Here is a 25,265-nt window from a genome sequence, read left to right as displayed (position 1 = left end):
GCTCTTCTGTACGCTACGATGCATGAGACTGAATGCAAAGTGACACAAGTTAATTGCCTAGATAAAATACTGACGATAACTCACAATTAAGGACCGTGTCCATTGCAAGCCGCTTTGTGAATTTGTTAACATGTATTTTTCTACTCCTATACATTAGTGCAATACAAGTGAAAAAATATATTAGTCGTATCAAGGTCTAGAATGTTAATTTATATTTATTTAATTTGCAACATTTAATAAAATTTGTATTTGGACTGGAATTAAGGTTCTACTTCACTTGCTCCCCAGTTACTGATCCAAAAACAGTAGATTTTATAAATTTTCTCAGCATTCAAAATTTCTATCCGTGGAACTGTAGGATCTATACTTTTTTTTATTCATTCATGGGATGTGGACATCGCTGGCAAGGCCAGCATTTATTGCCCATCCCTAATTGCCCTTGAGAAGGTGGTGGTGAGCCGCCTTGAACTGCTGCAGTCCGTGTGGTGAAGGTTCTCCCACAGTGCTGTTAGGAAGGGAGTTCCAGGATTTTGACCCAGCGATGATGAAGGAACGGCGATATATTTTCAAGTCAGGATGTTGTGTGACTTGGAGGGGAACGTGCAGGTGGTGGTGTTCCCATGTGCCTGATGCCCTTGGCTTCTAGGTGGACAAAATATATTTTAATGTCAGCAGTTTTAGAGGGAATTGAAGTGAGGAACATATCCCTGCAACTTGTACTTGGCTCTGAGTCAATATGGCATAACAAGTAACATTATTTATATTATCATAGAATCATAGAATGATAATGCATAGAAGGAAGCTATTTGGCCCATCGTGCCTGTGCCGGCTCTTTAATGTTTGATATTATGATAGTTAAGCTAAGAATCCAAGAAACTGGAAACAAACTAGCATCTTGAGACAAAGTAAATCATTCGTTGATCTCCCATGGCATTGTTTACTGTTACTTGGAGATTGTGCTGTTTTATAATGACAGGAGCATTATTCAATGTAAAACCCAATGTAGTACTCTGCTTGCAAGGTAGGTCTGTGTCATTTTAAGGGAATAAAGTGTAATTTCTGTAAATATGCGCATCTTGGAACCGATTAGAGAGCAATTCTTCTAATGAAGATCACTCGATTGGCAGGTGCTTGTCACTGACTTTTTTATGTACTTTTTTCCCATTGTTTTGCACCTGTAACAACGTGTTATAGACCTAAAACCTTTAGATGTAATAACTCTCTCATGGCATTGCTTATGTACAAAGAAAAATGGTGTCTCTCTTCCTTGCGCGCATAACCTACTGACAATGCACCACTGCAAAGATTATGAGAGTGTGAGAGATCCGATCCTTCAGGGGAGATGTTAAACTGATGGTTTGATGGATGTTGAAGATCCTTTGGCACTAATCAAAGAACCTGGAGTTCTCCAGATATCCTGGACAACATTATTCCTTCAATTAATACTACCAAAAAAGATATTAAGTTCATTTATCTCTATGTTGTTTGTGGGACATTACTGGTGCAGAACGGCTGCCATGTTTGCCAAAGTAACAAGAGTTAATGGATTTTCAAAGTAATTCACTGTGTGTGAAGTTCTTTGAGTCATTTCTCTCTCTCTCTCTTGGGTTGTTCAATTTTTTTCCATTATGGTGTCTATCCTTTTGCTCATATCTGGTTTGTTAGTTCCCTCTTATTCTAATAAATTTTTTTCAAGTCTCTTATCTGTCTGACTCTTCATTATGTCTCGGAATGTTTCTGTATGGCTCTCAGCACATGTTGTTTTGATGCATTCCACAACTATGTATTGCCTTTGTGAAAACCCAGGGCACAAGCAATACGGCAACCAACACATAATGGGTCGGAGGTGGTTACCTTGAGTGAGTGGGAACAGCCTGTTGGAAGCAGGTGCAACGTGGACATTTGAGAGAGAAACTGGTTATTGGTGCTGGTAGTTGATGTCGGACGGGAAGATGGGAGGTGGGAGCTAGGACCTGGGCCGGCATATGGTTTGGAGTCAGTAGAGGTAATATTTGGAGGGTCTTGGGCTGGGGTTGTGAAGCCTAGCAGCAGTTAGGGCAGGGAGAGGGAGGTTGGAGCCTGGCCGCACCGGAGGAAAGAGACCTGACAACACATGGGGCTCAGAAATGGAGCCTGTCAGCATTCATGGGACCTGGGGTTTGGCAGAATTAGGGAGAGAGGTTGGGGTCTGTCAGGGCTGAGGGAGCGGAGGGGGGCTGGAGTCTATGTTCACTACCCTTCTATGCTTTGCTAAGTGGGCCAGAGTGCTGCTGAAAGAAGAAATATAATCAGAATTCATGCAGCCTGATTTTATTTATTTTCCTGACACCACCCTCAAGTAACTAAATAAATTTCTACTTTTAATCTTCTTTACGGTCCATTTGCTCACGGTGTGGAATTTCACAACCAAGGTGAAAAAATATATGAAACTTAAAAAAAAGTTTAACTTTGCATCTTTTCCTTTATCAAGTATCTCTAACAGTGCTGTTACGAAAATAAACAAATGTTTACATTAAGGATTTTTATTTAAATCCTCCCTCTAAACTTGAAAATTGGTATAGTCCTCCCAGAACACTGTTTATATTCAGAACTCAAACACAATGATTGTTCAGAAAGACATAAATAAAAAAATCTAGTAGCTCTAACATATTAGAATGCAACATAAAATATAAAGACCTGCTCTAATTTCTACTCCACTTGTTTGTTTTCTCCTCAGCTTTGTCTGTTTTTGGCTTTCTTACTGGACTTGTGACTGTAGCTGTGGAACATCAGCTAATATACCTCGAAAAGGTTAATGTTCGTGCTTTAACGTGTTCTGATGTTTTATACAATAAACAAATTCTGGCTGCTCCTAAAATTGGTCTGCCCGAGAGTTTGTGTTCTCTAATTTTCCATTGGAGGGGGCAGAAGTTACAAACAGCAAGTTCTGGCATGCTCTCTGAATATCCGGCTTGCCGCGAATCATCGCGATTTCTAGAAGTTGTGTGCACAGCTTGGATCTGTAGCCTGCTGTTTTGAGTCTCTTCAGCCAGCAGTAATAGGTCTGGGAATCTACAGGAATGCAAGGCTTAGGTTTCTCTCTAAGGGACAGGCCTATGGCAGAAATCATTGCTGCCATCATTTCAAACAAAAAGTATCAGTGTGTATTGGTGTGTTTAATAACTTTCTTGTAAACTTTGTGTTTTCTTATGTGTTTAAAATTTTGCAAACTTTAATTCGAGGCATCATCACACAACTTAGTAGAGAAATCAAGATTGTGCCAGAAGAGATTTCAAAAAAATATCAAGTGACTGAATAATTCAGCTTCTCTTTTCTTTTATTGGTAGATTTTTCTAGCAGCTCGTGCTTGATTTGTTGTGGCCGTATATCGTTAGAAGTTTATTATTGGCAATTTTTCTATGTGCGTTTGATTTGCATATTTCAGTTATGATTTGTTGCTGCTTCATGAATACAAAATTTGAGATGAGCAGTTGCAAATGATTTGCAGATACACTTGTGATACCTGAAGTGTATCATTGGGTGGGACTGCGCTCACCTGGTTCTATTCTTGTCTATCCAGTCATAGCCAGAGAATCACCTGCAATGGCTTCTCTGCCCACTCCCTCACCGTTACCTCTGAGGTCCCCCAAGGACCTATCCATGGTCCCCTCCTATTTCTCACCTATATGCTGCCCCTCGGCGACATCATCCAAAAACACGTCAGGTTCCACATGTACGCTGATGACGCCCAGCTCTACCTCACCACCATCTCCCTCGATCCCTCCACTGTCGCTGATTTATCACACTGCTTGTCCGACATCCAGCACTGGATGAGCAAAAATTTCATCCAACTAAATATTGGGAAGACCGAAGCCACTCTTCAGTTCCCGCCACAAATTTTGTTCTCTAGCCATCCCTCTCCCTGGCCACTGCCTGAGGCTGAACCAGACCGTTTGCAAATTTGGCCCTGAGATAAACTTCCGATCGCATATCCGCTCCATCACCAAGACCGCCTACTTCCACCTCCATAACATCGCCCGTCTCTGCTCCTGCCTCAGCTCATCTGCTGCTGAAACCCTCATCCATTCCTTTGTTACATCAAGACTTGACTATTCCAATGCTGTTTTGGCTGGCCTCCCATCTTCCACCCTTCATAAACTGGAGCTCATCCAAAACTCTGCTGACCGTATCCTAACTTGCACAAAGTCCTGTTCTCCCATCATCCCTGTGCTTGCTGACTTAGATTGGCTCCCGGTCCGGAAATACCTTGATTTTAACATTCTCATCCTTGTTTTCAAATCCCTCCATGGCCTCGCCCCTCCCTAGTTCTATGACCTCCTTCAGCCGTACGCCCCTCTGAGATCTCTGCGCTCCTCCAATTCTTGTCTCTTGTGCATCCCCGATTTTAATCGCCCACCATTGGTGGCCGTGCCTTCAGCTGCCTAGACCCTAAGCTCTGGAATTCCCTCCCCAAACAACTCCGTCGCTCTATCTCTCTCTCCTCCTTTAAGACGCTCCTTAAGACCTACCTCTTTGACCAAGCTTTTGGTCACCTGTCTTAATGTCGCCTCATGTAGCTCAGTGTCAAATTTTGATTGATAACGCACCTGAGCAGCGTCTTGGGACTTTTTACTACATTAAAGGCAAGTTGTCATTGTGTGATACGGGAAAGAAATGTGACACAGGAGATGTGATGGGAGAAAAGGTGCACTTAGCAAATAATTTTCTGATAAAGTGGGTCTCCTGTGGAATTCATAATGTAGAACCAGAGAATGTTAACGGGTTAGGTGAAGTGGGTGAATACTCTGTTGAAGGTGGGAAATAGTGTGGTGTTTACTGCTTCTGGCTGAAATAAAATTTTAAATTAAATTACATTTTCTTTTATAGTATTTTATACTGCACTTGGGGTTTTAAAGAACATATTCAATAGTAAATGCTTCACTTTGGAATTTGTTGCAAGACTTGTGATATTCAGCCCTGATTACCTGTTTAATAAATTCTACAGTCAACAGCTTGACATTGACCAATCTCTTGTAAATTACATGAAAGTGATGAAAATTTACAAAAATTATCCAGGATGTAAGAAGCCCAGCAAGAGCGGAATCGCGACTAGTAATGGGAAACGAACCAGAGCAGATAAGAGAAGTAAGCACAGGGGAACGTACGGGAAGCTGAGAGTTTTGTGGATAGCACGTTTCAGGAGGTGGTCACCCCACACCGACAGAGAGTTCAGTCAGTAAGGGAGTGGGTGACTACCAGGCAGGCAGTGCACGAGTCCCCTGGGAGTGTGGTGCTCACAAACCGGTATTGAGTGTTGAATACAGTGAGGGTGTTGACACCTCGGGGGAGTGCAGTCAGGAGCAACTCCATGGCACCACGGGAGGCTCGGCTGCACAGGGGGGCAAAAGAAATACAGTTGTTATCGGGGATTCGATTGTCAGGGTGATAGACAGGTGTTTTTGCAACTGCTGACATGAGTCCTGCATGGTGTGTTGCCTCCCTGGTGCCAGGGTAAAGGACATCACTGAGAGGGTGCAGAACATTTTGAGGACCAGAAGCTGAGGTCCATGTGGGAACCAATGACATAGGAAGGAAAAAGGTCAAGGTCCTGTAGTTGGAGTTTCAGGAGCTAGGAAGGAAGTTAAAAAGCAGGACCTCAAAGGTAATAATCTCTGGATTACCCCCAATGCCATGCGCTAGTGAGCAGTGGAATAGTAGGATAAGATATGTTCATGTGTGGCTGAAGCAATGGTGCAGGAGGGAGGGCTTCAGATTCCTGGGGCATTGGGACCAGTTCTGGGGCAGGAGGGAGCTGTTCAAGATGGACAGGTTGCACCTCGACAGAGCTGGGACCAACGTCCTCGTGGGGAGGTTAACTAGTGCAGTGGGGGAGGGTTTAAACTAATTTGGCAGGGGGATGAGCACCAGGAGGAAATATTAGAGAGGAGAAACAAGGTGCACAGAGGACTGGGAGGGACAAGTAGCATTAGAGTAAAGAATAGATCAGAAATAGGAGGGATCAGACAGGGGGCAAATGCGAGGCATTCTGAGATTGGAGTGCATGAGTGTAAATGCACATATCGTGGTAAATAAAGTTGTTGAGCTGCAGGCTCAAGTTGCCATATGGGACTATGATAGAATGGCAATAACAGAGACCTGGTTCAAAGAAGGGGAGGATTGGGTACTTAATATTCCTGACTACAAGACATTCAGGAAAGATAGAGAAGGAAAGAAAGAAGGGGGTTGGCAGTATTGATCAAAGAGACAATTACAGCACTTGAAAGGATGATGTCGTTGAGGAGTTAAAGACAAATTCTATTTGGTTAGACCTAAGGAACAATAGAGGAGTGTAATATAGGCCACTGATGTAATATAGGCCACCAAAGAGGGCAGTATCCTCAGCCCAACCATCTTCAGCTGCTTCATCAATGACCTTCCGCTGATGATTGCACAGTGTTCAGTTCCATTCGCAACCCCTCAAATAATGAAGCAGTCTGAGCCCAGCAAGACCTGGACCACATCCAGGCTTGGGCTGATAAGTGGCAAGTAACATTCATGCCAGACAAGTGCAAGGCAATGATCATCTCCAACAAGAGAGAGTCTAACCACCTCCCCTTGACATTCAATGGCATTACCATCACCGAATCCCCCACCATCAACATCCTGGGGGTCACCATTGACCAGAAACTTAACTGGACCAGCCATATAAATACTGTGGCTACAAGAGCAGGTCAGAGGCTGGGTATTCTGCGGCGAGTGACTCACCTCCTGACTCCCCAAAGGCTTTCCACCATCTACAAGGCACAAGTCAGGAGTGTGATGGAATACTCTCCACTTGCCTGGATGATTGCAGCTCCAACAACACTCAAGAAGCTCGACACCATCCAGGCCAAAGCAGCCCGCTTGATTAGCACCCCATCCACCACCCTAAACATTCACTCCCTTCACCACCGGCGCACAGTGGCTGCAGTGTCTACCATCCACAGGATGCACTGCAGCAACTCGCCAAGGCTTCTTCGACAGCACCTCCCAAACCCGCGACCTCTACCACCTAGAAGGACAAGAGCAGCAGGTACGTGGGAACAACACCACCTGCACGTTTCCCTCCAAGTCACACACCATCCCAACTTGGAAATATATCGCCGTTCCTTCATCGTCGCTGGGTCAAAATCCTGGAACTCCCTTCCTAACAGCACTGTGGGAGAACCTTCACCACACGGACTGCAGCAGTTCAAGAAGGCGGCTCACCACCACCTTCTCAAGGGCAATTAGGGATGGGCAATAAATGCCGGCCTCGCCAGCGACGCCCACATCCCATGAACGAATAATAAAATAAAACAGTGGGAAGGATTTAGAGGAGAACATTTACAGACAAATTACAGAAAGATGCAAGAACTATAGAGTATTGATAATGGGGGACTTCAATTATCCCAATATAGACTGGGACAGTGTCAGTGTAAAGGACAAAGGGGGAGGAATTCCTGAAATGTGTTCAAGAGCTTTCTGGAACAGTGTGTTTCCAGCCCAACCAGGAAGGAAACAATGCTGGATCTAGTTCTGGGGAATGAGGTGGGGCAGATGGAGCATGTTTCAGTGAGGGAGCATTTGGGGAACAGTGATCATAATATCATTAGGTTTAGACTAGTTATGGAAAAGGACAAGGAACAATCAAATGTGAAAATGCTGAACTGGAGGAGGGCAAATTTCAGTGAGTCAAATAGAGATCTTGCCCAGGTGGATTGGAATCAAAAATTGGTAGTCAAAACAGTAATTGAACAATGGAAGGCATCAAGGAGGAATTGGTTCGGGTATAGAGTAGACATATCCGTAAGAGGGGGAATGGAAGGGCATCCGAAGCTGGAGCTCCCTGGGTGACTAAAGACATAGAGATTAAAATGAAACAGAAAAAGGAGGCTTATGACAAATGTAGGGTTCATAATACAGTTGAGAACCAGGCTGAATTCAGAAAGTACTGAGGAGATCTAAAAAAGGGACTAAGAGGGGCAAAGAGAGAGTATGAGAATAGACTAGCAGCTAACATAAAAGGGAAAACAAAAGACTGTTACAAACTTATAAATAGTAAAAGGGTATTCAAAGGAAGGGTGGAATCAATTAGGGACAGGAAAAGAGATCTTAAGTGGAGGCAGAGGGCATGGCTGAGGCACGAAATGAATACATCGCATCCGTCTTCACTAGAGAAGAGGATACTGCCATTGTAGCAGTAAAGGAGGAGATAGTAGCGATATTGTATAGGATAAAAATAGATAAAGAGGAGGTACCTAAAAGATTGGCAGTACTCAAAGCAGAAAAGTCACTCGGTCCAGATGGGATGCATCAGATAGGTTACTGAGGGAAGTAAGGGTGGAAATTGCAGAGGCTCTGGCCACAATCTTCCAATCATCCTTAGATATCGGGATGGTGTAGGAGGGCTAGAGGATTGCAAATGTTACACCCCAAAAAAAGGGAGAGGGATAAACCCGGCAATTACAGGCCAGTCAACCTAATGTCGGTGGTGGGGACACTTTTGGAGCCAATAATCCAGGCCAAAATTAATTGGCACTTGGAAAAGCATTGGCTAATAAATGAAAGTCAGCACGGATTTGTTAAAGGAAAATCATGTTCGACTAACTTGATTGAGTTCTTTGATGTAACGGAGAGGGTTGATGAGGGTAGTGCTGTTGATGTGTATTTGGACTTCCAAAAGGCTTTTGATAAAGTACCACATAATAGACTTGTTAGCAAAATTAAAGCCCATGGGATTAATGGGGAAGTGGCAGTGAGGATACAGAATTGGCTAAGGGACAGAAAGCATAGAGTAGTCGTGAATGGTTGTTTTTCAGACTGGAGGGAAGCATACAGTGATGTTCCCCAGGGGTCAGTATTAGGACCACTGCTCTTTTTGATATATATTAATCGCCTGGACTTGGGTATCTTCCAGCGTCTGTAGGTGTCCATCGCGTTCCTCCTCCTCAGAATCGGTTTCTTTCTTGGCCACACAAATCTCCATCAAAGACGGGCACCTCAGCACCTCACTCTACCGCAAGCCCACGGACAACCTCACGATGCTCCACTTTTCCAGCTTCCACTCTAACCACGTCAAAGAGGCCATCCCCTATGGACAGGCCCTGCGAATACACAGGATCTGCTCAGACGAGGAGGAACGCGATGGACACCTTCAGACGCTGAAAGACGCCCTCGTAAGAACGGGATATGATGCTCAACTTGTCGATCGACAGTTCTGACAGGCCACAGCGAAGAATCGCATAGACCTCCTCAGAAGACAAACACGGGACGCAACCAACAGAGTACCCTTCGTCGTTCAGTACTTCCCCGGAGCGGAGAAACTACGCCATGTTCTCCGCAGCCTTCAACATGTCATCGATGACGACGAACACCTCGCTAAGGCCATCCCCACGCCTCCACTACTCGCCTTCAAGCAGCCACCCAACCTCAAACAGACCATCGTTCGCAGCAAATTACCCAGCTTTCAGGAGAACAGCGTCCACGACACCACACAACCCTGCCACAGCAACCTCTGCAAGACATGCCAGATCATCGACACGGATACCACCATCACACGAGAGGACACCACCCACCAGGTACATGGTTCATACTCCTGTGACTCGGCCAACGTTGTCCACCTCATACGTTGCAGGAAAGGATGCCCCGGAGCATGGTACATTGGCGAGACCATGCAGACACTGCGACAATGGATGAACGGACACCGCGCAACAATCGCCAGACAGGAGGGTTCCCTCCCAGTCGGGGAACACTTCAGCAGTCAAGGACATTCAGCCACCGATCTTCGGGTAAGCGTTCTCCAAGGCGGCCTTTGAGACACACGACAACGCAAAATCGTCGAGCAGAAATTGATAGCCAAGTTCCGCACCCATGAGGGCGGCCTCAACCGGGATCTTGGGTTCATGTCACGCTACATGTAACCCCACCAGCAGGAAAAAAGAGTTATCTGTTTTTAATACAACTGGACATTCTCTCTCTCTGCCTTTCGGGTCTCGTTCTCTCTCTGGCTTTGTAATCTGACCCATTGTGTATTCAGTATACTGGGATGTATTGTTTTCCGTGGCTAACCTGTCTGAACACCAACGACACCTTTGATTGGTGTGATTGTGACCCAGCCTAATATAAGATATGCGATTTCAGAACCTTTCACTCACTCACCTGACGAAGGAGATAATCTCCGAAAGGTTGTGATTTTCAAATAAAACTGTTGGACTATAACCTGGTGTTTTAAGATTCCTTACATTGGAATGGTGTCAGGGATGAGAGACTTCAGCTGTGTGGGGAGACTAGAGAAGCTGGGGTTGTTCTCCATAGAACAGAGAAGGTTAAGGTGAGATTTGATAGAGGTGTTCAAAATCAAGAACAGTTTTGACAGAGTGAATAAGGAGAAATTGTTTCCAGTGGCAGAAGGGTCAGTAACCAGAGGACAACAGATTTAAGGTGATTGTCAAAAGAGCGAGAGGCGACATGAGGAAACATTTTTTTATGCAGCGAATTGTAATGATCAGGAAGTAGATTCAAAAGTAACTTTCCGAAGGGAATTGGATAAATACTTGAAGGGAAAAAATTTACAGGGCTATGGGGGAAGAGCAGGGGAATGGGACTAATTGGATAGCTCTTTCAAAGAGCCAGCACTGGCATGACAGGCCAAATGGCCTCTTCCTGTGATGTACCTACTATGATAAAGGAGTGAATGACAAAAGGGAATACAAAGCAGTTAGGAACGATGTCAAAAAAAAATATTAGGAAAGCATAAATGAACTATGAAATTAAATTATTGAGGAATATAAAAAGAAATAGTAAAGTATTCTATAGACACATAAATCACACAAGAATAAAATCAGGATAGGGATAGGGCTATGGGATAAACAGGATAAACCCACAGGTAATGACAGCGAAATGGCAGAAATATTGAATAATTACTTTGCCTCAGTATTTACCAGGGAGACGACCAAGGTCAATATGACATTAGAAGAAAAGATCAAAAAAGATATAAAGACAGTAAGATAGAGGGGAGATAATTGATAAACTAATCAAACTTAGAGAGGATAAAATCCCTCAGATGGATTGCATCCGCGCATATTAAAATAAGTTATGGAGAGATAGCAGAGGCACTATTACATATATCTAAAATTCATTAGGAAAGGGAATAGTGCCAGAGGACTGGCGGACAGCTAATGTGACTCCTGTATTTAAAAGGTAGACAGAACAAGTCCAGGGAACTATAGACCAGTTAGCTATTTTTAAAAATTCATTCATGGGATGTGGGCCTTGCTGGCAAGGCCAGCATTTATTGCCCATCCATAATTGCCCGTGAGAAAGTGGTGGTGAGCTGCCACCCTGAAACACTGCAGTCCGTGTGGTGAAGGTTCTCTTAGGAAGGGAGTTCCAGGATTTTGACCCAGCGACGATGAAGGAACGGCGATATATTTCCAAGTCGGGATGGTGTGTGACTTGGAGGGGAACGTGCAGGTGGTGTTGTTCCCATGTGCCTGCTGCTCTTGTCCTTCTATGTGGTAGAGGTCGCGGGTTTGGGAGGTGCTGTCGAAGAAGCCTTGGCGAGTTGCTGCAGTTCATCTTGTAGATGGTACACACTGCAGCCACGGTGCGTCGGTGGTAGAGGGAGTGAATGTTTAAGGTGGTGGATGGGGTGCTAATCAAGTGGGCTGCTTTGTCCTGGATGGTGTTGAGCTTCTTGAGTGTTGTTGGAACTGCACTCATCCAGGCAAGTGGAGAGTATTCCATCACACTCCTGACTTGTGCCTTGTAGATGGTGGAAAGGCTTTGGGGAGTCAGGAGGTGAGTCACTCACCACAGAATACCCAGCCTCTGACCTGCTCTTGTAGCCACAGTATTTATGTGGCTGGTCCAGTTTAGTTTCTGGTCAATGGTGACCCCCAGGATGTTGATGGAGGGGGATTCGGCGATGGTAATGCCGTTGAATGTCAAGGGGAGGTGGTTAGACTCTCTCTTGTTGGAGATGGTCATTGCTTGGCACTTGTCTGGCATGAATGTTACTTGCCACTTATGAGCCCAAGCCTGGATGTTGTCCAGGTCTTGCTGTATGCGAGCTCGGACTGCTTCATTATCTGAGGGGTTGTGAATGGAACTGAACACTGCGCAATCATCAGCGAACATCCCCAACTTCTGACCTTATGATGGAGGGAAGGTCATTGATGAAGCAGCTGAAGATGGTTGGGCCTAGGACAGACACTGCCCTGAGGAACCCTTGCAGTGATGTCCTGGGGATGAGATGATTGGCCTCCAAAAACCACTACCGTCTTCCTTTGTGCTCGGTATGACTCCAGCCACTGGAGATTCCCATTGACTTCAATTTTACTAGGGCTCCTTGGTGTCACACTTGGTCAAACGCTGCCTGGTAGGTGGTAGGAAAGATAATGAAATCTTTACTTAAAGATGTCATGGAAAAACATCTAGAAAATGAAAATATAATAAAGAATAGTCAGCACCGATTTCAAAAGGGAAAGTCATGCCTGACCGACCTTATTAAATTCTTTGAAGACGTAACAGAAAGTGTAGACAAGGGTAATGTAGTAGATGTATTATATTTGGAGTTTCGAAAGGCTTTCGATAAGTATCTGCATTGTAGACTCATGACTAAGGTTGGAGTATGTGGAGTCAGGGGACAGGTTGCAGAATAGATAGCAAATTGGCTACAAAGCAGAAAACAGAGTAGGGGTTAAGGGTAGTGACTCAGACTGGCAAAAGGTAGGAAGTGGTGTTCCACAGGGATCAGTGCTGGTACCCCTGTTGTTCACCATTTACATTAACGATTTGGACTCAGGAATCGAAAGTGCAAATTCAAAATTTGCGGACCACCAAATTGGGAGGTGTAGTTAATACAAAGGAAGAATGTGACATTAATAAATTTGCAGAATTGGTATGGAAATGGCAAATGAATTTCAACATAGATAAGTGGGAGGTGGTACTTATTTTGGTAGGAAGAATAAGGAGGCCATATATTGCTTGGATAATAAGAGTTTAAATTTGGATTTGGGGTACAGATACACAAATCATTAAAAGTAGCGACGTAGGTTAATAAGGCCAATTTTTTTTAAAAAGGCAAACCAAGCACTGGGTTTCATTTCTAGAGATATAGAATTGAAAAGCAGAGAAGTTATGTTGAACTTGTTTAGAACCTTGGTTAGACTACACTTGGAGTATTGTGCACAGTTCTGGTCTCCATATTATAAAAAGGATATAGAGGCATTGGAGAGGGTGCATAAAAGATTCACAAGGATGATAGCAGAACTGAGAGGATATACTTATCAGGAAAGGCTGAACAGGCTGGGGCTCTTTTCAATAAAAAAGAGAAGGCTCAGGGATGATCTGATAGAGGTCTTTAAGATAATGAAAGGGTTTAATAGAGTAGACATGGAGAAAATGCTTCCACTTGTGGGGGAGTCCAAAACCAGAGGTCATAAATATAAGATAGTCACTAATAAATCCAATAGGGAATTCAGGAGAAACTTCTTCATTCAAAAAGTGGTAAGAATGTGGAATGCACTACTACAAGGAGTATTTGAGGCAAATAGCATAGATGCATTTAAGGGGAAGCTAGATAAGAACATAAGAGAGAAAGGAATAAAAGGATATGCTGATAGGGTTAGATGAAGAGGGTTGGGAGGAGGCTCTTGTGGAGCATAAATGCAGGCATAGACAAGTTGGGCCAAATGGCCTGTTTCTGTGCTGCAGACTATATGTAATAATTAAGCTCACGAAGCATGTATTCCATGAGTCTAATTCATGTCACTTATTTGCACAAATTCAAATGCCTCTATTAATTACAACAACAAGCACTAATCTAGCACTTGTAACTAGGCAACGTGCTCCAAGACAATTCACAGAACTGAGAATTGGATGCCAAGCAGAGGTTTGGGAGGACAGCTAGGCAAGGCGATCAAAGGCATGGTTGAAGAGGTAGATATTTGAAAATGGAACTGTGGCAAGTTTTAGGAAAGGAATTCCAGATGCCAAGGTGTGATGACTGAAATCTCTGTCACCAATGATGGAGCAAAGGGAGGTATCATAGAGGTCAGAAGTGTAAGAGTGGGAGGTGGAAACTCGGGTACAGAATGGAGGAGCTTGTAAAGATAAAATTTCCCAAGATCATGGAGCAATTTATAAACAAGATCGAGGATTTTGAAATCAATATGTTGAGAGAAGGAAAGCCAATGGAAGTTAGAGAGGATGAGTGAGGTGAGCATGACTTAATACAGGATAGGATGCAAGTAGCGAGTTCTAGAGTTGGAATTTGTGCTCTATGAAGGTTAGGAGGCTGGTGAGGAGGGCATTAGAGAAATTGAGTCTGGAGGTGATGAGGGTTTTGGCAATTATGGGGATGAAGTAGAGGCAGAGTTGGAGGTCGGCCCTCTTGGTGATGGAATGGATGTGAGGTTTGAAGTTCAGCTTGGCGTCAGATGGGATACTGAAGTTACACTTCGTCTGGTTCAGCTTGAGGGAACAGCCGGATAGGGTGGAGTCATTGCAACGTTTCTGACAGGGACAAACAGCATTGCTTCAGTTGAGCCATGAGAAATTCTGTTGATCCACAACTTGAGGTCAGACAGTTAGTTGGATAGCACAGAAACAGCGGTGGACTTGAGAATGGTGCAGGTGCCAGCATCCGCTGACCCCATGCTTGTGGACAGTGTCACCAAGCACCACATGTAGATGAGGACTAGCAAGGGCCCAAGAAGGGAACCTTTGGGCATGCCAGAGATAGTACTGTGGGCAGGGATGGAAAAACCATTACAGGAGAAGTGCTAACTATTAGAACAGGGGGAAATGGATCCATGATAGGGTATTAACATTGGGATGGGCCATAGAGGGGAAGGGTCGATTGGGATGGAGGGGTTGACTGTGTTGAAGACTGCAGAGAGGTCAAGTAGTAAGAGGAAAGCTGACACATATAGGTCAGTCTCGCAGAATATTGTGTGTGACTTTGATCACAACAGTCTTAGTGCTGTTGGTGGGATGGAAACTGGACTAAAGGCATTCAAAGTAGAACTGATGGGAGAAGTGGGTGCAGAGTTGAGTGATGATATCACATTTGAGAACCGTGAAATGAAATGGGAGGTTAGAGATGGGGTGACAATTGGACAGGACAAAGGATCAGGAGTGGATCATTAAGGAAGAGGGTGATCACAACAATTTTGAAGAGGGAGACAATGCCAGCGATGTGGGAGCAGCTGATGTCATCAAGCACGGAGTTAGGGTGGGTTGTTGAGTGATTAAGAGCTAAGTTGTAAGGGGATCATGGAAGCAAGTGAAGGTTCTGATGGAGGCAATGCGTGTGAAATTGGGTGCAGGGTGGGTAGGGGGTGTTGGGAGCAGGGGAAGCAATGGGAAAGGAGGATGCTGAGGCGGCTGAATGGATAATCTCAATTTTGGACATGAGGAAATCTATTTTTATTAGTCTTCAATATTCTTTTGTATTGTTGTGAATAGCATAGAGCATGAGTTTTGAAGTTCTACATTCAGTACAGAATTCTGAACCCATTTCTATACTAAAGTAAGTATTAATTTTAATATCAAATCTTATGCTGCTATTGTGCTATGGAAATCAGTGGGAGTGAAGCGAATTTAAACAATTTTCTCATTCATTGTGATGGGCGTGTATTTATCCATTGAGGTAGTGTTCTAATTGTTTCTAAAACTTGAACCATGACTGTACATCCCTGCAGGGACAAGTATGATTTCCTGCAATTACACAGTGGCAAACATTTCAGAAGGTGCAGACATCGAGATCGCCCCGATCGTCTGCCATAGCTGTGGTGGAAGATTGACAGAAACCTTAGAGAAACAGTGTAAATGGCCATTCATGCTGTTGTCCAAGATTTCTGTTGATCTTCCGCCAAAGTTATGGCAGGAGATTGGGACAACTCTGTGGATATTCTACCCCAGAGTGTTCAGCGTGTGCATTTGCATTCAGCTGCACGCACTTGAATCTGCCAGCACAACACTAATCATTCCGGGCAGCCAGGGAGTAAAGTGGTGATGGGTTGAGTTGAACTCACGCTGGTAACTAGACAGACCACGTGCATCAAAATGTTGTATGTTACAACCCCGTAACAATGGTTTCTGGGATGCTGCCTCAGGCTGTTAAAATGGAGCCAGCACACTAATGTTACAGCATCAGACATTACAGCATCAGACATTGAGGCATCAGACAATCTATTTAGTTCAGCATTACTGCAGAAGATTTATTTGGAATTTTGTGGTGTCATATCATGAATTTAGCATTGGTTGCATGCTGATACCAGCATACAATTACAGGATGAGTGGTTGAATGCTAAAGTCATATTCTACACAAGAACTTAAGAAATAGCAACAGAGTAGGCCAGACGCCTCCTCAAGCCTGCTCCGCCATTCAATAAGATCATGGCTGATCTTCTACCTCAACTCCACTATCCTGCCCTATCCCCATATCCCTTGATTCCCTTTGTGTCCAAAAATCTATCGATCTCGGTATTGAATATACTCAACGACTGAGCATCCACAGCCCTCTGGGGTAGAGAATTCCAAAGATTCACAACCCTCTGAGTGAAGAAACTTTTCCTCATTTCTGTCCTAAATGGCCGACCCCTTATCTTGAGACTATGCCCCCTAGTTCTAAACTCTCCAGCTGGGGAAACAACCTCTCAGCATCTACCCAGTCAAGCTCTCTCAGAATTTTATACGTTTCAATGAGACCACCTCTCATTCTTCTAAACTCCAGATAATGTAGGCCTATTCTTCTCGATCTCTCTTCATAGGACAACGCTCTCATCCCAGGAATCAATCTTGTGTACAGTCGTTGCACCCCCTCTAAGGCAAGTATACCCTTCCTTAGGTAAGTAGACCAAAACTGTACACAGTACTCCAGGTGTGCTCTCACCAGAGCCCTATATAATTACAGGAAGACCTCCTTACTCTTATTCTCCAACCCCCTTGCAATAAAGGCTAACATACCATTTACCTTCCTAATTGCTTGCTCTACCTGCATGTTAACTTTTTGTGATTTGTGTACAAGGACACCCTTCTGTTATTTGATCTCTGGTAATATACATCTCAATCTTTCCTTTCACATATTCTAAAGAACTGTGTAAATGTATAGCACTAGGAGAGCTATATTCCTCCCCCGCTCATTATTTCTTCCTTATTCAGCAACCTATATACAATCTACCCTATCGCAGACCCGAATACATACATTTCTTTTATTGCCATTGCATTTACATACACTGTCAAGTCAAGAGTGTTAGTCTAAATGTTCTGACCATTCAATAGGACATTGAAGGACATTGTGCAAGACCATTAGGGAACCGGGCAGCCCTTGCCGATGGGTGCAGCCTGCAAGTATGTGGCCTACTTCTTCTAACTGGCCACAGCAACAAAGCAGGGAGTTACAAAGGCCCCACTTATTGCCATTTGCAGCACATCTGATCAATCCACATCTAAAGTGATTGAATTTTATCCACAGATGACATGGAAGATCAAAAGCAGGGGGCTGGACTGTTGGATCTGTCACTAACTAGGCACTGGCTATGTTTGAAGCTTGTTCTTGCCACCTAGCACTCCATCTGGTGACACCTGGGTTCTTTAGAAAAATTGTTTAAATGGGGTGCCTTGAGCTAAGATGGTGGTTCGGAGGATTAAACACATCTTTAAATGGTGGTAGATTTGCAATGTCTTGCACCTTTAGTGACCAGATTCTGCAAAGTGACCTGTTGTCTGATGTCAGGAGGGGCAATGTTGGACAGGACAGGATGGGACAGGCCATGTTGGTTGGTCTCATAGTATCTGTTATTATTTGCATGGTTTCATTCAGCTGAATATCTACTAATCCTGTGTGAGACGAGCTGAGCCCCATCGGGTAGGAATATTCTGCTACAGAATAACAAAGGACAAGTCCAGAGTTTCTTGGCGTCTGCGCATTGGCTTCTCTGGATAAACGAGCTAGTCTGTTGATCAAGTTGTCCCTTGCCTTTATTATGAGGTCTTGGTAAGGTTTTACTTGAAAGTCACAGTACAAGTGTAACACCTATATATACAGGCTTTGGTTCCTGTTTCCATTTAGGAAGATGTTGAGCTGTTTGTTAGCCTTTGAGTGGTTTAGATGGAAACAGTTGGAAAATGTCTTTTCAGCACTTGGTTTAAGTCTCTATCTTTTGCAATAGTGGGCTATCTCTCGCATGTCAGTGTTCAAGTCCTTTTCTAGATGTAATCCTGGTACTATACAGACAGATGTCATCTGTTTAAATAAAACACATGGCAGTGGCATTGGGAGGGTAATTTGTGGAGAGGTTGAAAAGCGTCCATGCTAGAAGTGAGTCTTGAGGTAGACTGCTGTTTTGGGAGCTTCAGGAGTTCGTTTTTTGTCTAATTGGAATTTGGAACAGACATTCCACAGCCATGACAACACATTGCAGTAGAACCAATGACTATTTGGCATACAGCCCTACTGTACAAACTATGTCACATGCAACAAGAATACTTCACCTGTCTTGTGCCGGATCTGAAAGCCATTCTCAGTGTACGTGCTGAGTGCCAGCGTTTGATCACAGGTACTGCAGTTGGGTCAGAAACCTGCTTATCTACACTGTAGCTACATTCCCTAATATACCCTGTGAGTACCCTGCCTCAGAAGGGGAAGCGAAGGCTACAACCAGCAGGCCAAATCTTTCAGATCCTGGCCAGTCGAGCAATATTTGGGATTAAAGATGCAGTGGCAGCATGGAGAAGAGACAGAAAGCAGAGAGCAGTGCCGAGCGGTTGTTTTTCAGACTGGAGGGAAGAATACAGTGGTATCCCCCAGGGGTCGGTATTGGGACCACTGTTCTTTTTGATATATATGAATGACCTGGATTTGGGGATAGAGGGTATAATTTCAAAGTTTGCAGATGACATGAAACTCAGAAATGTAGTAAACACCAGGGCAGATACTGGCACTTTGATGGGTCCAGTTAAAGTTAGTTGGGTTTTCACCTGGTGATTCACAATTCACAATTGAGCATGAGCGGTCCCTAGTGGCAGAGGCAGCTGTGGAGAGTCCTTGTCGGAGGGCACACTCCTCTCCAAGCTCTGCTCAGGTGGACACAGATGCTGAACTCCAGGGGCCATCGTTGAGAAGGAGAATGATTGAGGTACAGCTGCACCTTTGCGAAGTACTGGAAAAATTGCCAGGCACACTCTCCATAATAGCGGAGAGGATGGAGGAGAAAACTCCATAATTAGTGGATTGATGTCGCAGGTAATTGTGAAAATGTCTGCAATGGAGAGAGTGGCCGCCTCTATGGACCTTCAAGCACGGCTCTCAAATGAGTCTATGCAGGCCATGACCACGTCCGAGCAGACTCCGGATGCCAGCATGTCTGCCATCTTAAACAGGATGACAGATAACTTCTCTGTGGCCTTCAAACGCATCACTGATTTGCATCAAGCTGCTCTCCAGCAGAGTGGTGGGAGTGATGTGGCGCTGGCCTGGGAGAGGGATGATGGTGAAAAGGAACATGGAAGTGGGAACTCCATTCAAAGTGCTCCCACTTTTCATCTGTTGCACCCCCCCCCACCAAACCCCCCCTCAACCAGTACCTGCAATACTGCCTCCTCTCCCGATGGCCTAGTCTGCCCCTGCACAGGTGCAGGTGTAGCAGTCTTTGGTGGGGCTCTCATGAGCTCCAAAACCCAGAGGTCGTAGGCCAAAAGCATCTCCGCTGTGAGAGCAGGGATCTGAGAAGCCTTCCTCTACCTCTGCTGAAGCTACAGGGGATGCATCATATAAAACCGGTAGAAAGCATAAATTCAAGAAATTGTAGTTCACCAAGGGTGTGCACATGGGTGTTTGAAGAAATGTTATGTTGTGAAGTTTCATTTTTTTATATTGGCATATAAAATTTATTGATTTGCACCACTTCCATGGCTTGACCATTATTGCCTCCCGAATGCCAGCTCGCCCTTTCATTTGCTTAATAATGAATGTCAAGACATAATGGGCCCCATTGGACAGATGTGAAGGACTGGGGTTTGTGCAAAGGGGGCGGGAAAGTGGGGGGGGGAGGTGGGGGGTAGTGGGAAGTTGGTCATGGTGATGGTGGAAGCCGGCCGGAGTATTTTAATATTTCTTTTTTCCAACTTTGACTAAGAGAACCTTTGAGATATGATGGCGTCCCCAGTAGAAATGTAAGCAACTGGCCTGGGCGCCCCATTTTCATATTGCTCATTGTCCTCCTCCTCCTCTTCTTCAATGTTCTCGTCATCAAAGGATGATTGACGAGCGCCTTCGTCCTCCACCTCTAAACCTCTCTGCTGCACTACGTTGTGCAGGATGCAGTACATCACAATGATTCTGGACACCCTCGATGGTGAGTATTGAAGGGCGTCTCCACACCTATCCAGGCACCTGAAGCACATACTCAACATACGGATGGCTTCCTCAATGACACCCATGGTGGTCATGTGGCTCTCGTTGTAGTGCTCTTGAGCCTCATTGGTGGGGTTCCTCACAGGTGTCATGAGCCAAGTTTCAAGGGTGTATCCCTTGTCTCTTACAAGCCAACCCTTAAGTCTATTTCCTGGTAGTAAGAGGTCTGGAATGTTCGACTGCTGCAGTATAAAGGCATCAAGACAGCTGCCTGGGAATCTGGTGCACCTGCATAAATCTCCTCTTGTGGTTGCACACCAGCCGTGCATTGATGGAGTGAAACCCCTTTCGGTTGATGAAAACTCCTGGCTCATCTGGTGGTCCTCAAATTGCTACGTGCGTGCAATCCATTGCACCCTGCACCCATGGGAAGCCAACCAGAGAGGCGAAACCCACTGCCCCTCTTATTCTGGTTATTGTCGTCACGGGGAAAGTTCACGTAAGTGGACGCCCCGCAAAACAATCCATCCGTTACTTGGCTTATACATTTATGTGCAGCCGACTGAGAGACCCTTGAGATATCACCGGTGGTGCACTCGAAGGAGCCAGGGGCAAAGAAATTGAGGGCAGTGGTGACTTTTACTGTGACGGACAATGCGTGGCCACCAGGTCCAGTAGGGAGCAGCTCTTCTTCAAGGAAGCTACAAATATCTGCGACCACCTACCGGCTCAATCTGAGCCTGCATAGGCACTGCTCTTCAGATAGGTCCAGGGAGCTCAGCCTCTGTAGACCATCTCACGGGTAGCGCCTCCTGCGACCTCGGCCCCTCTGTTGCTCCCCTCTCTATTGTTCTCCACTCAGCTCTTCTCTCTGCTGTTCTCCAAATCTCTGTTGTGTACTTGCAGATTCCAACACAGCACCAAGTGGTTGCCGTGGATGATCATTTTTCTCCTCCTCAGATGTCCTCTTGAATGCATCCATTGCGCACGCCCCCCCATCCAGATCTTGTCAGTTTGAAAGGCTCCAAAGTTCTGAAAAAGTTGTATCAACACAAGAACTCTCTGCCAAACGTTTGCCAGAGGGAACTGAGAAACCAGCTATAATAACAGAGCTTTTATTCACATCGTTCAATCACAAGTTTAAATACCCACGTGAACTGCGGCTCAATCTTGCCTCTGTTTCACTGGTGAGATTCGCGAGCCCCGGGAAACCTACATTGGAAACGTTAAAAATTCGATTTAAAAAGACCTGCTTAATGTCTCACAAGGGCGTTAATTGATGCTATAAACACCCGCCCGCCTGAACTAATTAAGGTCCTGACTGCGGCGAGTAGTTTACCTGCATGCATCCAAGTGCACCTCTGTTAAACCCAAAAGTGGCCACATTGGAGCCGGATTGTGGCCGTGCTCCAAAAATCAAATATTTTAACCGCCCCCTATAGAGTACAAAAGCAAAAAGTTATGCTAAACCTTTAGAAATCAAATTAGGCCCTAGCTGGGGTATTGTGTCCAATTCTGGGCACCACACTTTAGGAAGGATGTCAAGGCCTTAGAGAGGATGCAGAAGAAATTTACTAGAACGGTGCCAGGGATGAGGGACTTCAGTTATGTGGAGGGACTGGAGAAGCTGGGGTTGTTCTCCTTAGAGCAGAGACGGTTAAGAGGATTTGATCGAAGTGTTCAAAATCATGAAGGGTTTTGATAGAGTAAATACGGAGAAACTGTTTCCAGTGGCAGAGGAGTCGGTAACCAGAGGACACAGATTTAAGGTAATTGGCAAAAGAACCAAAGCTGAGAGGAGGAGAAATTTTTTTTACATAGCGAGTTGTAATGATCTGGAATGCACTGCCTGAACAAGTGGTGGAATCTGATTCAATAATAACTTTCAAAAGGGAAATGGATAAATACTTGAGGGGGAAAAATTTGCAGGGTCATGGGGAAAGGGCAGGGGAATGGGACTAACTGGAAAGCTCCTTCAAAGAGCCGGCACAGGCACAATGGGCCCAATGGCCGCCTCCTTGCTGTAACATTCTATGATTCTACATACATTTCATATCAGACATGACATGGTAAGTGTAACATGCTTGGAAGGAACAGGTGACTTTGGACCTATGGTTCCAAAAGTTCTCCACAAAAGGTTTTCCTCGTGTCATTTCTGGGTCTGTTGTAGACTAATTGATAAGTGATTGATTGCTGTGATTAGTCAACAACTCCATTATCATTGTGTCATGTGACTACCCGGATGGTAGAAGGCGAACTAGATGGACCTTGGTCTTTTTTCGTTTAGCAATTCCTACGTTCCTATGTCCTGATGGAAATATTTGGACAGAAATTCCCTGGTCTCCTACGACGACAAAACAAAACTGTAGAATATGTGTCCATTCTCAAAGCTGAATGAATCAGCATTGGCTGATTACCCCAACCCAGTCCCAGCAGCACATATACCATTCTGCTCCTTTCAATTGTCGAAGCTGCTATTTTCATCAGATCAATTAGCATTGATGTAGTTAATGTGATTTTATTTTCAAATCCATTGCACCAAAGGTAAATGATGTAAAACGGGGCGGGGGGTGACACAATGCAATAATATAGCAAGTTGGAGTTGCTTGTGAATTAATAGAATCCAACCAGCCCAGACTGCAAAGGATTCAAATATTGCACTTCAGGTTAAAAAAGGGATTTCATCAAACGCCCTTTTGTTGGGTTTCTTTTTGGTTCTCAATAATTTGACTAACTGTAAATACAGTATGAAAATGTCCTGTCAATGCATTTTCAGTTTTGTTAAAGTTTTTGTGTGTGTTTGGTTTCATAGAATCATAGAACGATACAGCAGAGAAGGAGGCCATTTGGCCCATCATGCCTGTGTCAGTTCTAATGTGCTAAAACTGGCTGAACAGTTCCATAAACTGTACATTCAAACTGGAGGTTTGGACATAGAGCATAAGGAAGACACAATGTTCAAAGCTTTTAACGCAAAAGCCATTTTGTATTGATGCAAAAGTTTTGAGATGTCAATCACAAAGCATAAAATGAATGCAAAGAAACCCATTTATTTCAAATGGATATTGCAAAAAAAAATCAATTGTCCGTATTAACTGAAAGAAATAACACTGCTGTTAGTGAAATTACTATTGAGTTACACTGAAAATCCGTGTGTTAACCTCCCATTATTTAGTCTATGCGGAAAAGTGGAAAGCACTAAAGAAATCGATGGGAATTTATGCATTCAGTTATAAATTACATTTTTATCTATGTGCTGACTGAATATCTTTTTGAGTTCATTACTGGGAAGAGCCTATTCACCTTTTGCAATTCTACTTTGATAGCTCTTGGGTTAACTTTGAACTTTTCCCAAAAACATTGGCCTATGAATTCGGACATGCAGCACCCATTTTTCAGGCGCTAACCAGCCATCTAAGCCCTCAATATGGCGGGCAGGAAGTGCATGCATATTTCTGGCTGGAAGTGCGCTGCCAGCCAGGGAAAGGAAAAAATAGCGTTGTGCACTGCCCATGCCTGAAAAAGGCATTCGGTCCTTTGCATAAAGGGCAAAAGAGTAACTAGGGAGAGAGTAGGGCCTCTGAAGGATCAACAAGGTCATCTATGTGCGGAACCACAAGAGATGGGTGAGATCCTAAATGAATATTTCACATCGGTATTTACGGTTGAGAAAGGCATGGATGTTAGGGAACTTGGGGAAATAAATAGTGATGTCTTGAGGAGTGTACATATTACAGAGAGGGAGGTGCTGGAAGTCTTAACGCGCATCAAGGTAGATAAATCTCCGGGACCTGATAAAATGTATCCCAGGACGTTATGGGAGGTTAGGGAGGAAATTGCGGGTCCCCTAGCAGAGATATTTGAATCATCCACCGCTACAGGTGAGGTGCCTGAAGATTGGAGGGTAGCAAATGTTGTGCCTTTGTTTAAGAAGGGCGTCAGGGAAAAGCCTGGGAACGACAGACCGGTGAGCCTGACATCTGTAGTGGGTAAGTTGTTAGAGGGTATTCTGAGAGACAGGATCTACGGGCATTTGGAGAGGCAGGGATTGATTCGGAACAGTCAGCATGGTTTTGTGAGAGGAAAATCATGTTTCACGAATTTGATTGAGTTTTTTGAAGGGGTAACCAAGAAGATAGGTGAGGGCTGTGCAGTAGACGTGGTCTACATGGACTTTAGCAAAGCCTTTGACAAGGTACCGCATGGTAGGTTGTTACATAAGGTTAAATCTCACGGGATCCAAGGTGAGGTAGCCAATTGGATACAACATTGGCTTGACGACAGAAGACAGAGGGTGGGTGTAGAGGGTTGTTTTTCAAACTGGAGGCCTGTGACCAGCGGTGTGCCTCAGGGATTGGTGCTGGGTCCGCTGTTATTTGTTATTTATATTAATGATTTGGATGAGAATTTAGGAGGCATGGTTAGTAAGTTTGCAGATGACACCAAGATTGGTGGCATCGTGGACAGTGAAGAAGGTTATCTAGGATTGCAACGGGATCTTGATAAATTGGGCCAGTGGGCCGATGAATGGCAGATGGAGTTTAATTTAGATAAATGTGAGGTGATGCATTTTGGGAGATCGAATCGGGCCAGGACCTACTCTGTTAATGGTAGGGCATTGGGGAGAGTTATAGAACAAAGAGATCTAGGAGTACAGGTTCATAGCTCCTTGAAAGTGGAGTCACAGGTGGATAGGGTGGTGAAGAAGGCATTCAGCTTGCTTGGTTTCATTGGTCAGAACATTGAATGCAGGAGTTGGGATGTCTTGTTGAAGATGTACAAGACATTAGTTAGGCCACACTTGGAATACTGTGTACAGTTCTGGTCACCCTATTATCGAAAGGATATTATTAAACTAGAAAGAGTGCAGAAAAGATTTACTAGGATGCTGCCGGGACTTGAT

This window comes from Heptranchias perlo, chromosome 11 (genome assembly GCF_035084215.1).
Source record: "Heptranchias perlo isolate sHepPer1 chromosome 11, sHepPer1.hap1, whole genome shotgun sequence".
In the NCBI taxonomy this organism is placed as follows: Eukaryota; Metazoa; Chordata; class Chondrichthyes; order Hexanchiformes; family Hexanchidae; genus Heptranchias; species Heptranchias perlo.
This window is presented reverse-complemented; position numbering follows the sequence as displayed.